This window comes from Apis dorsata, unplaced genomic scaffold (genome assembly GCF_000469605.1).
Source record: "Apis dorsata unplaced genomic scaffold, Apis dorsata 1.3 scaffold_133, whole genome shotgun sequence".
Classification (NCBI taxonomy): Eukaryota; Metazoa; Arthropoda; class Insecta; order Hymenoptera; family Apidae; genus Apis; species Apis dorsata.
This window is the reverse complement of record NW_006263426.1, coordinates 783,459-795,639: the sequence shown is the minus strand read 5'-3', so window position 1 is coordinate 795,639 and position 12,181 is coordinate 783,459. Positions and strand designations below refer to the sequence as shown.

At 34.0% G+C, this 12,181-nt stretch overlaps 1 protein-coding gene across 6 annotated transcripts in view; it reads left to right on the top strand.

The window, feature by feature from the left end:
- Nucleotides 1–12,181, top strand: part of LOC102676276 (leucine-rich repeat-containing protein 24) — a 419,962-nt gene that overhangs the window by 194,446 nt on the left and 213,335 nt on the right. The window lies entirely within an intron of this gene.

Genomic DNA, 12,181 nt, shown 5'->3' with positions numbered 1-12,181 from the left:
AAAAAAAAAAAAAAAAAAAAAAAAAAATCGGATCGAAAATCGGATCAAGCGAAATCCGTAAAAAGGGAGATAGGACGATTGAAAAGGGAGTTTCGAAACGCGAAATTAAATAGGAGGCTAAGTGTAATCGGGTCGACCGGTTAATGCTCGTGACCCACCGGTCCTTTCCAAGCTTTGGATGGAAGCGGGTTTTCGGGCGCGGATAATCGGCGCGCTAATCTGGCGGTAAGCCAGACGCGATATTCCAGTTGTAACCACACCTCGCCATGCGCCATCAACTCCACCTAATCAAGACTTGGTTGATTAAGGCCAAACCAACAGTTCGTCAAAATGAATCTATAAGCCTAATAATTTTATGCTCGATCTTGTCTTCTTCCCTCCCTCTCTCTCCCCCCCTCTTTCTCTCCCTTTCTTCGTATTTTTCTTGACCGTGCCACGTTTCATGATTTATGGATACCCTTGGGAAACGAGATGCTGCTCCAGAATTCATATTTCAGACGTCGAGTGACGTCATCGATGTCGCCGAACTCGGGAAGATGAATATTCGGTTTCGAAGGAAAAATGAGGTTACGAGTGTTTGTAATACTTGGGATTTTTCAACGGAGAAATGAGCGTACGGGAAATTTTGGGCGGGAAATTGTGTTAAATTATGGATCGTGTTGATCGATCGCTTAGTGTTCCTCGCGGGGAAAAGTTTACCCTGTTACTTCGAAACTCGCGTGGGAAATCTAATACGCGGTCCTTGATAGAATTTACAATGCAAAAAAATATGTGGTACATTTTCTCTCTCTCTCTCTCTCTCTCTCTCTCTCTCTCTCTCTCTCTCTAATAAAGAACGATTGTCGGAATACCAATTCTCTTGATCAAGTTGGATGATCATTTCGACAATAATATTTAAAATAATGTGTAGAATTCTTGGTTTTCAACTTTTCGATAATTTTAATATAAAATAAAGCCTTATAACCATGTCTTTGATACATTATGGATTTTTGATGAAATTGAGAAATTTATTTTTTGATTAATTCATGTATGAGCAGCATTTTTAAATTATACGTGTGATAAAAGATTAAGAAATCGTATTTACGATCGTTAAAAGACAAAAAGATATTCCGTTTTATTTATTTCCGGTTCAGTCAATCGAACGAGAGGACGATTTCCTGAAAATTAACGAGCGAAGCGAACATTTTTCACTGGGCTACAAATTTTGATAGACACAAGATTTTTCTCGCGACGAAGCACCCTTTCGCGAGCACGATTTACGAGGTCGCTATCGGATGTAATGTACTCTAAAAAAAAAAAAAGGCTATGGCTTCACTACTCCCGGTATCTCAGTCTCATAAAAACTGCAAGTGGAATAAACTTGGGACTCTTATCCCTTTAATCACGAACTCTTCGTAAAATAGAAACATTTTATCCCCTTCAAGGGAAGGAAAACCATAAATATTCCTAAGATACCAATACCATGATTTGTAAAGTTGAGTTATCGCATGATAATTTGAAGATATAAGAATTTTAATTTTAATGCTATTTCCAGTTTGATCGAATTTATATCGTGTTTAATATATCAAAGTGATCTCAGGAATGTATAAAATCAGTGAGAAATTATATCTATTTAAGCCTATTTAATTACAAAATATATTTTTATTTACTAGTGATAAAAATAATATTGTATAAAAATATAAATTATATCGAGAACTTACACATTCCAGTAAATTCTCCAACTCTCCAAGAAAACTGAATCCTCTTCAATAAAATTTTTCATTTAAGCAAAATTTCTCTGCGCGTGTAAAATTTGATAAAAATTAAACAAAAATGACAACTTTGATTAATTTTCAATCGAAAATTTTTGAATTTGCACGATCAACTCTCGATAAAATTTGAAACGGAATTCTTCGATCGTTCAAGCAAGAGGTCTCCGCGCGTATACAGCATATACAATCGAGCGTACAAAAATGAAACTTGGATGGAACCAATCGTTAAATTTTTGAATTTGAACGGTCCATCGGATTCGATCCTCTTTCGAGCAAAATTCCTCGACTCACAATCACGACGAACGAGAACTCTACTTGCGACGAGCGACCTCTGATCCCTTTTTCGCGCATCTCATGGATCGCCCGGCATTCTCGCATCGGCCATATTCCCTTCACGTATCCAACAGGTCCCAGACTTTTTTGCCCGGGCCGAGTTCCACGGATTCGTGGAACTCCATCCGCGAAAATTCCGGTGGCAAGTTTTTATTGTGCTGTTACCAATTTTTAACTTTACTCCTCGTGGCTGTCGACTTCGAGCTTCGAGTTGTCACTCCATCGATGCGAGATTTTTAACATTAATCGTCGAAAGCGATTTAATCTTCGATTCTCCTCTCTTCTTCAAGATATAGAACGATCTTTGTCGTTAATCTTGTTAATCCTTTATGAAATTTAAAGCATTTAAAATCTGGGATTTATTTATTTATTTTCATATTGTATACGAGAGCGTACATGCATATATGTATATAAATGTATAGTTATGAATATTTTTATATTTTTTTATATTTATATTTTTGCAAACAATTATGGAATGAATACGTTGAAACAAATATAATAAATAATTAAATATTCGAATTCTTTGAATGGGAGGGTCGAATCGATGAGAATCACGTTTTTTCTGAAGAATCATTCGAGTATTCTCTTCTCGCTTAAACTTTCGATCGACAAGTAAATATAGTAACTATTTCGAACTAATTAGATTTGCCAATTCGAATGAATCCATCGAATCATTCTTGATTTACTTATCTCGCAATTTTTCATTCTGTATCTTCGATTTTTCGATTCCCTTCGAATCTTCATCGTGCAAACCTATATCCCATTATTGACCAATTATTCAAAAAAATTCATCCCTCTTGCGAGAGGAAACGCGAGAGGATGAGGAAAAAACGGTCCGATTGAGATTTGTCCTGCTGCGTTACAACAACATCGTTACAACACGAGACACTCCTCGCTCGAGAAGGAGGGTCGCGCATCGATGCACGAAGCATTGTTACGGGGAGCGCATCGTTACACCCACGTTCCGTGTTTCTCCGCATATACATCTTTGCCAAGCATCGTGGTTCCCCGACCTCGTTGGATTTGTCGAAGCGTGCCTCCTTCTCTTTTTCTTCTTTTTTTTCTTTTTCAAACTTTCGCCGCTTCAAAATCGGCCGTGCGCTTTTTCCCTTGTTTCCGGGATAATTCGAATTTCTTTTTGAAAAATCTTACCGTCTTCTGCCATCTTCGATATAATTGTGTGGATGGAGGAAAACGAAAGCGCGAGTCATATCCCATATTTCGAGAGAAATTCGTTGAGAAATTCTAGGCGAAAAGTTTAGAGAATTGTTTGCACTTCCGTTTGGAATGGAAAATATTCGACGGTCCTCGAATGTTCGAGAGAGGGATATTAATTCGAATTATTTTAAAGATAGTTCTTCGAGCGGAGGAATTTGGAAACATCGTTGTTTTAATCATTTTAAAAAGTGATTCCTAGGAATACAATTATATGGTAGAAAGTTGTAATTCCATCTTATTGTTAGCGAATACCTTGAATTCCCAAGTTAGAAGGAAAAATAACAATGTAAAAATGTAGAAAACAACGTATACTATATTTACCCACCGATACCCGTGGTGAACCAAGAAAGTGAATTCTTTTCGAATATATTACGTTACGACGACAAAAATGAAATTTTATAAAATATAAGAAAATTTATTATTATTATTATTACTATTATCATACAGAATCATTTCATATTTCGCATTTCATATTTAAAAAATTTTCTGCATCATCGAATACACAAGTTCGACGCACGAGTTTCACTTAATCATCCTAAATTAAATCTGAAAATAATTTTTCCCTCTTTCTCATTAAAGTTCATTCGAGCACGATATAAAAAAAATATCGAAAAATTTTCATAAAAATATCGATACGTGAGATCGGTGAATGAAAAATACATCGATCTGTGTTTTCACACAGTTCAGACGTGCTTCGAAATTTCGATGCAGGATACATATCTCATCCCCTTTTCCTTTTTTCTTTCTTTTTTTTTTTTTTTTTTACCGCATGGATACCGTGTATATCAAATTTCGAGCAGAAAAGGAAGCATATTCGCCCGCGAGACGAAATACTCTCGGCTTAACTCCCGTTGGCATCCGTACTTCGTGGGTTATTCGACGCCGTGCCGGTGTACCAGTAACGGAAATTGCTAACGACGGTCGTAAGGATAATCAAAACCGTACCAACGCCGGTTATATCATCGCCATAATCATCAAGAGCATGCATCCTCGCTTCCAGCCGCGAAATCATATTCGATCGATCTTAAAGGGATCTTGCGACAAAGTGATATCCACGCGTCGACGATAATTAATACCGGCAGCAATCGTCCTTAATTACACGATTATTATTTCTTTTGTGCACGCTCGATCAAAAGTTTGGAGAATCAAATTTTGTGACTGAATTTTTTAAGATTTCTAACGCGAAAAGATTTTTTTTTTCAATTTTTGAATTCGAAAATACATTGGTGATCTTATAATTTGTGAATGGTAAGCGCACGTGAGATATGTCCGATTAATTAAAGGAATTAAGATGGAATATTTATGGGATCGAAGTAATCATTCGAGTATCGAGTTTTCATATTAATAGAAGTTAGAAATAGTCGGATTTAAATATGAATTATACCTCGATGCCATCGAAGGGATGTAGGTTACGCGATAAAATTTGATGGCTACTGATGAAATGTTTCCAAATATTTGAACTGAGAAAAATTAAAAATTATTTGTTCATTATTTATTCACTCAATTGTGATCGTGACAAAACCAATTTGTTATTGATTTCCTAAATACTCGTAAATACCTGTAATTAATATTTATTAGATATTTATTATACATATTTTCATTTTCTTTTTTATACTTCTATGTATTTTATACATAGAATTTTAATATTTTATATGCACATATATTATGCATATATTTCTATCATGTATATTAGCTTCTTTATTTTATTTGCCACTATACATGTTCATCATCATTTATCCTGTTGAGAATAATAATAATAATAATAACAACAACATACGAATTTACATATTATTAATAATAATATAATAATTATAATAAACCAGGAAATTATAATAATAATAATAACTGATAATTTACTGATTCTCCGCGGTAAACATTCTTTTTTCATTTAATTCATATTTGATTAAACATATCCAATCAACAGAAACTCATTTAATTTTTCTAATTAAAAGTTTTCTTTCGACTAAATCATCTTATTCACAATATACTAAAAAACTAGGAAAAAATCACATCAATATCACAATACATTTATTCGTTTTTCCAATCTTCAAAATAGTAATTCTTTTTTCCTATACTTCTTCTATACGTATACCGAAAATAAATAAATTATATAATTTCATTTACATTCATCTATTTCTCTTCCCTTGATCTTGATTAATCATATACCAACATAATACGTTCAACCTCCAAACTATAGAAGAAACTAAACACATTATATTTATATTTATATTTCGCCACATCTGTACAAAAAATAAAAAAAAAAGTCACGTCGAACTTATATAACATATATAACCTACATCCATCTATTTTTCCAATTTCCAAACCTCACGATCAAACACATCCACATAACACCTACTATCCTTCCTACTTCCTTCTCTTCGAAACCTCAGAATCACACCCAGATTCTTCCTCGTCTTCTCTCCACCTTCATACGTAAAAATAAAATAAAAATCACATCAAACCATTCACAATACAATGCAATATCTCCCTCCAAACCCGAGCATCTAGATACCTCCTTCTCTCCCTCCCTCTCTCCCCCAAATTGTATCCTCCTGGTTTGCAAAATCGTTCTCCACCAGGTCAGCCGCGTCTCCGCCACTTGTCGACAAGAAAAAAAATCGATGAAGGGAGGGAGAATGGGCGGGCTCTTTGAAAGCGCGTTACCTTCTCCTTGCCTTATTCAACATGTCTGAGACGCGTTAAGTTTTCACCGTACACGGAACGAATGACGACGCTCCGTTAACGTCGTCCTCGTATCCCTCCTCCACCCCTTCCAACCCCTCACGGCTCGCCCTCCTCCTCTCCAGGAGGTTCCTTCTCGTTGGAGAATCGTTGAAAGTTTCACGAGGATCGGTCTCTCACGTCGCCCCGTGTTTTACGCTTCCTTTTTACGACGCCTTACAGCCGAGTAATCGCGTCCGAGAATTCGAATGCATTGTTAACGAGAAGCTTATTGAACGACCCGGCCGTCTATTAGTGTGTATTAGCAGGACGGATTGCACGTTACGTGCCTCCATTTAGGCGAAAACTTTAACGAAAGCACGCCTCCTCCGTGCAACTCGATTTATTTATTTTGTTAATTTGGTTAGTTGACTGGATTTCGAAATTTTGGCCAAAATGTGTTTCGAGGGGTTGGTTTCGGAAACTGGGTGTTTGTCTTTGTTTGTTGAAAGACTTCTTAACCGTTGCTTTCAATTTGCACTTGTTGTTTAAGATTTTCTTTTTCTTTTTTCTTTTTCTTTTTTTATAGAATAATTGAGATTAATAAATATTGGAATAGGAAAGGGGAATGTATGGATTTTGCGTCTAATGGTAGGTCGGTATCTCTTGTGAATTTTTAATATTAGTTATTATGCATAGTATTTTAATCTAAGAACGTGAATACTTGAAAAATATTGCAAGTGGAAGAAATCTAGCAGATGAATAAAGCTTTAATATCTTCTTGCATGGCAACTCAGAATGTTGCCATGGCGTGCTATTGCAAAGCAGAGGTGAATGAAAATCGATTGAAATATCGACTAGCTATAGCTATAGAGCAGAGGAAAGAATGAAATTGGAGCTGATATAGTTCATACAATTTCTATAAATAAGGCATGGATTTAAAAAGAGAGGTTTCAAAAGATTTAAAGTGTATATAACTAAATTTTACAATTTTTTAAATTTTGTTAAAATTTTCAGAAATGAAAAATATAGAAATTACGTAAAAATTTTTGAATTTTTAAATTTTGTTCTATATTATATATTCGATAGATTCCGTTTATTTAATAGATGTTCTGCTTTGGCAATTAACAGAGTAGTTAGTGCTAATACCAGTTGTGCGTTAATGACAACACATTATATCCTTATGAGAGTTTTGAACAGATTTGTGATTCGTGATTTTGCATTTCAAATTTGCAAATCAAAATTATTAATTAGAAATACGAATTTGGAAAGACAAATAACATTTATATATTATCAAAATAATATATTTTCATAATTGTTAAATCTTTATGCATTGTAATTATAAAGTGTATAATTGTTTTCTTATTCAAGAGAAAATTCTTGTTCCAAGGAAATATGAAATTTTATAAGGATAGAATAAAATCTCTCCATCGAATTTCGCTTATGTATAAGCATTATTTTTTTTTTCTCATTTCAATGAGACGTTTAAAAAGTTTTCCAATAATCTTTTCATAATAATTTTTCATAATAATAGAATCCACAATACAATTATATGAAATGAAAAATTAAATCTAGAAACAAATCAATTTCCGTTGAAATAATAAAAATAATTTATCCTTTTAACAGAAATTATTATTTTACAATTTAAATTACGAATTAATTCATTTTCTCTAATTAAAAAATAATAATAATAATAATAAGGATTAACGTTTCTTTCATTAATATTGATTATTAAAATAACAAAAAAAAATCACTTTTATTACACACACACAAACACACAAACACAAAAGACACCGTAACGTCTTCGGCTATCGTTTAATCCAATTGAACAATTCTAACGTTGAGAGAATTTCGAGAACCGTGGATGAATCGACGCGGACGTAATAGGTTTAAATCGCTCGACGACAATACTCGTTGGTGTGTTAGACCATTAAGAGGCTTTCGAAAGAAGTTGAACCGGCTTGGATCTAATTTAGCATCATTAATTACAATTGTCGCTGTGGTCGTGGGAACGGTCAGCCCTGGGCGCACGTGACGAAAGCGCTTACTAGACTAGTAGTAACTTCTGTTGTTGGGAGCACAATAGGCCGGGCTAGTGGCACTGTGCATTAGTGTCGGAATGTACGTACTTTTTAGAGGTGACGCTACTGAAAGACACAAGTGAATAATTGCCCGCTACTGGATGTGTACGTGCAATGAAATTGTAATTGCTCCACGCATGACCATGCGTCATTTTAAATAGTTTGCGTAAACGTTGGTCATTTCTTTTATTGTTAAATCATTTTTATCGCGAAAAATTCGAATTATTTCTAATTTATACAACAATATAGTTGGTAATGGTTGTTATACAATCTGAAAAGGAATGATTTTACGTAAGAAAAATAAATTAAAATTGTAGAATAAAATTCGCGTAAAAGCTTTGCTTTCTGAGAAAATTGAACTTTAAACAGACTTGATTATAATAAAGATCAGTTAATAAATTTGTCTCAATATCATTAGCGAGATAATATCATTAATTAATAATCCTTCAGAAATTTTTATACGATTTATTACAGTTATTTTTTCATTAAATCCATAGACTTTGTTCTTTTAATTATTCTCAGAGCTCCTTCATTCGACAAGAGAAATGATTTCGTCATTTTAACATCCAATTGTTCCCTTTTCATTTTGGAATATTAGAATTGTTGTAATTCGTTTAAAATATAAATCTTTCTTAAAACGATTACAATTCTAGAAACGTAGATAAAAAATAGAGAACGATACAACTACTTTTCCCCGATTATTTCAACTGGAAAATTTTAATTTCACATCATCCTCTTTAATGATCCATTTTAACATATTCGTACGTGTGTACGCGTCTTCGTTATCGAGATTGTTTTACTATCCGTTCGTTAGAGTAATTAAACCAGAAGCAACAATCTAAACAACGTGTCGCTCGCAAATTGAGCGACCTTCCTCCACACGACACATATATACATGTATAACCCGCGACAGATTTCACTACTCGAGTTTCTCTTTATTGCATCTCCAGTACGATCCCAGTGTCGTTCAATTCTCCCGCGCTCCTCTCCAATTTCGAGAAAATAATTTTCTTCGCCCGCCTCTTTACGAAACCATTAATAATTCATACGTCGTTCATAAGTCTCGAGAAGATAATCCGCGTTTAACTTAGAAGCCACGATTCAATTTCCATTTCTTATTCATTGTTTCGCGGGATCGCGTTACTTTGTGTGCCAGAATCACGGAACTCGGTTTATTTCCGGGTTTTGACATTCCTATTTTCCAACTCGTGCTTTCCTTGAGACCAGCTCAAACATCAAGTCGATGGAAGAGAAATATATAGCGAAATTGCGATTGTTTACACGTTTTCGAGATCGAAACGAGTAATTTGAGATGATAAGGAAATTATAGTATTATATTATTGCATTTAGAACTTTATTCTGAAACAGTTGTGTCAATGAATCGCATTGGATGGATTAAAAATATGAAGAGACATTGTAATGGTCGATGTTTGACGAAAGAACTGTCAAAAATTGGAGAAAAATAAAAAAAAAATCTAAAACGTGCATATTGACAGTACTTGTGTCATTAATTTTTTATTCTTTTAAATTCTTTTTTCACCTTTCATCGTGTGAAAAGTTCATCACCTGACCTTATTCGTCAATCATCGTAGGAATCTTCATGTATTGATATATTATATTGATCGAATATATTTATTCGAAATTTTTTTCTCAAATAATAGCGATTGCTTTGAACATAATGACACGATGTTCCAATAACATGATTGTCAAAGAAATAAATAAGAAAATAACGAAACGCAAGTGAGTTCCATTTACCGTCTAAGATTCAAGCTATTAGATTCCAAAAAATGCACGCATACAATTCTACACACTCTGCTACATTATCAAGTGTTATCATTTAAATGAAAATTTACATTTCTTCCAATTGTACATCGAATCGAAGGAATACATATTCGAAAAGACGTAGAACGCGAAAAGTAAATTTCGTCAACTCGTTACTCCTCCATCGTTGTCGCTACCATTTCTTCCTCCCCCCTCGTTCATCCTTCGTTTCATCCCTTTTGTAATCGTACAATTGCTGGTTAAGCAAACGCGAAAGTGCATGGGAGTAAATTATGGCCGACGACTCGTTGAATTTGAACAGGGGAAAACGCAGCAGTTGCGCTTTTTGCTTTTGCCGTGTTTCGCAGCACACAAACGTAACGAAATACCGTGCTAATTTTCGCCTTCGATTCCGTAGATGCGTGGATAAATACAGTGAACTTTACGTATCTTTCCGCAATTGAAAATTATTTATGAATTTTGGAGGAGATCCTTCTGTGTAGAAGATGTGCTCTTCGTGGAATTCGAAATTGAAATGCATGAATAAAGTTATTGAATTGAATCTTTATATTTTCTTCTGATTTGGATAAATTTGTTGTATTAAATTTTTGGAAAATATTCTTAATTAAGAATTAATAAATTATATGGAAAATGGCGCTACGAAAAGATTACTGTTTAATCTTTTGTATTATAATTGTTTTCGAAAATTCTTGAGAAAAATAGAATTTCGAAAAGTTTATAGCATTAAGATCAAAAATTTTATAATGATTAGGAAAAAAATCATCGAGTAAATTACAGTCTATGATTCTCTCTCTATACGTAATCATCAAATATATTTTATATTATATTTTATATTATGATTTCTTTATTAAAAAAAAAAAATCAGAATGCAATTATAGATATATCATATATGATTGTTAGAACGATGAAAAGAAAATGGCACAACGAATTTATAAATTTCTTCGATATTTGATTGCATACATCGAATCTGAACTTTAATTAACTCTTTGGATTAAATGGAAAGAGCAACGAATCTTGACGACACCAATTCCAACGATTGTAACGTATTTCATTCAGTAATCACGTTCCATTTGTACAGATCGATTCAATTAACACAAATTCTGAAATGTACCCTCGCCTTTTGACCTCCTAATTGCAAATCGACCAACGTTAAAATCACACAAATTCACAAAATAAGGTCAGTTGATTAGTTTCGACGTAAGAAAAAGCCCTGTCGTTCCTAATAAACACGCGTTCCTTAATTTGTATTAAATTACGCGATTGCATGCGACTAATCCGTGTGTAATAAAAAACCGTGGAGATAAGTATTGTGCGGTATTCGAGTGGTCATTAAACGAAGTTATCTTTAATGAGCGGATTTTCAAATTCCTTTTGTAAATATAAAACATTTATATAGATTCATCAACGAATTATAAAAAACACTCGTATTTTTCTTTTAAACATTAACAATTATATCTATCTTATTAATTTACATATCAAAGTCTCCATCTCATTTATTCATTAATTTTGTAATTTTCGTGATTTCGTAATACTCTGTCCTGAGATATCTTTATCTATATTAAGCCAAAGTTATTTATTTACACGCAAAGTAAAATTTTTACGAACACAATTAAACAAACGAAGCTTAAATAAAGATTTATCTTATTCTTTAATAATACTTGCCACATTTCCATATCTTTTTATAAATTTTTCTTAAATATTTAAAACATTCGTAACCTATTAACAAATTATCCCATTGAATCATCCCCCTCATGCACAATGCTCTTTCTGATGAAAAAAATATAAAAATACAAAAATACAAAAAAAAAACTTACATAAGCATACCAACATTCTCCAAAAAAACTACCCCCAAATTCTCAAAGAAATTTACTCTCAATCTAATAATTTAATTTCCATTTACATAAAACTATCCCAAAACCAAGCCAAAGCAGTCTCTCTAATTCTCGTTAAAAACGTTCCTTATACGTTCCTACAACTTCCTATCCCTCTCGTTCCCTCTTCAAGGGGCAACGTTCCAACGTTCCATCGAAACAAGAAACAGATTCCTCCAAAGATCGAATCTACGAATCGTTCTCGTTTAAGGTTCCAACAGGCGCAACAGGGTTGCGATTGAACGCGTTAGCTAGGGGAGGGGAGGCACGAAAAAGGGATGGAGGAATCCGCAACGACGACGTTGCACCTGAGGGAGCGGGCCCTGGGTGAAAATTTCAATTCGAGCTTTAATGCTCGAGGGGCTCGCATAAATACGCGATGGCAGGGAAACGGGAGAGAAAGTCGCGCCGCGAGTGCATACAAATTCCCTGCTCGCTGTCGCTTTCTCCGTAATTACCGGCCAAGCAAAGTTGCGCCCCCCTC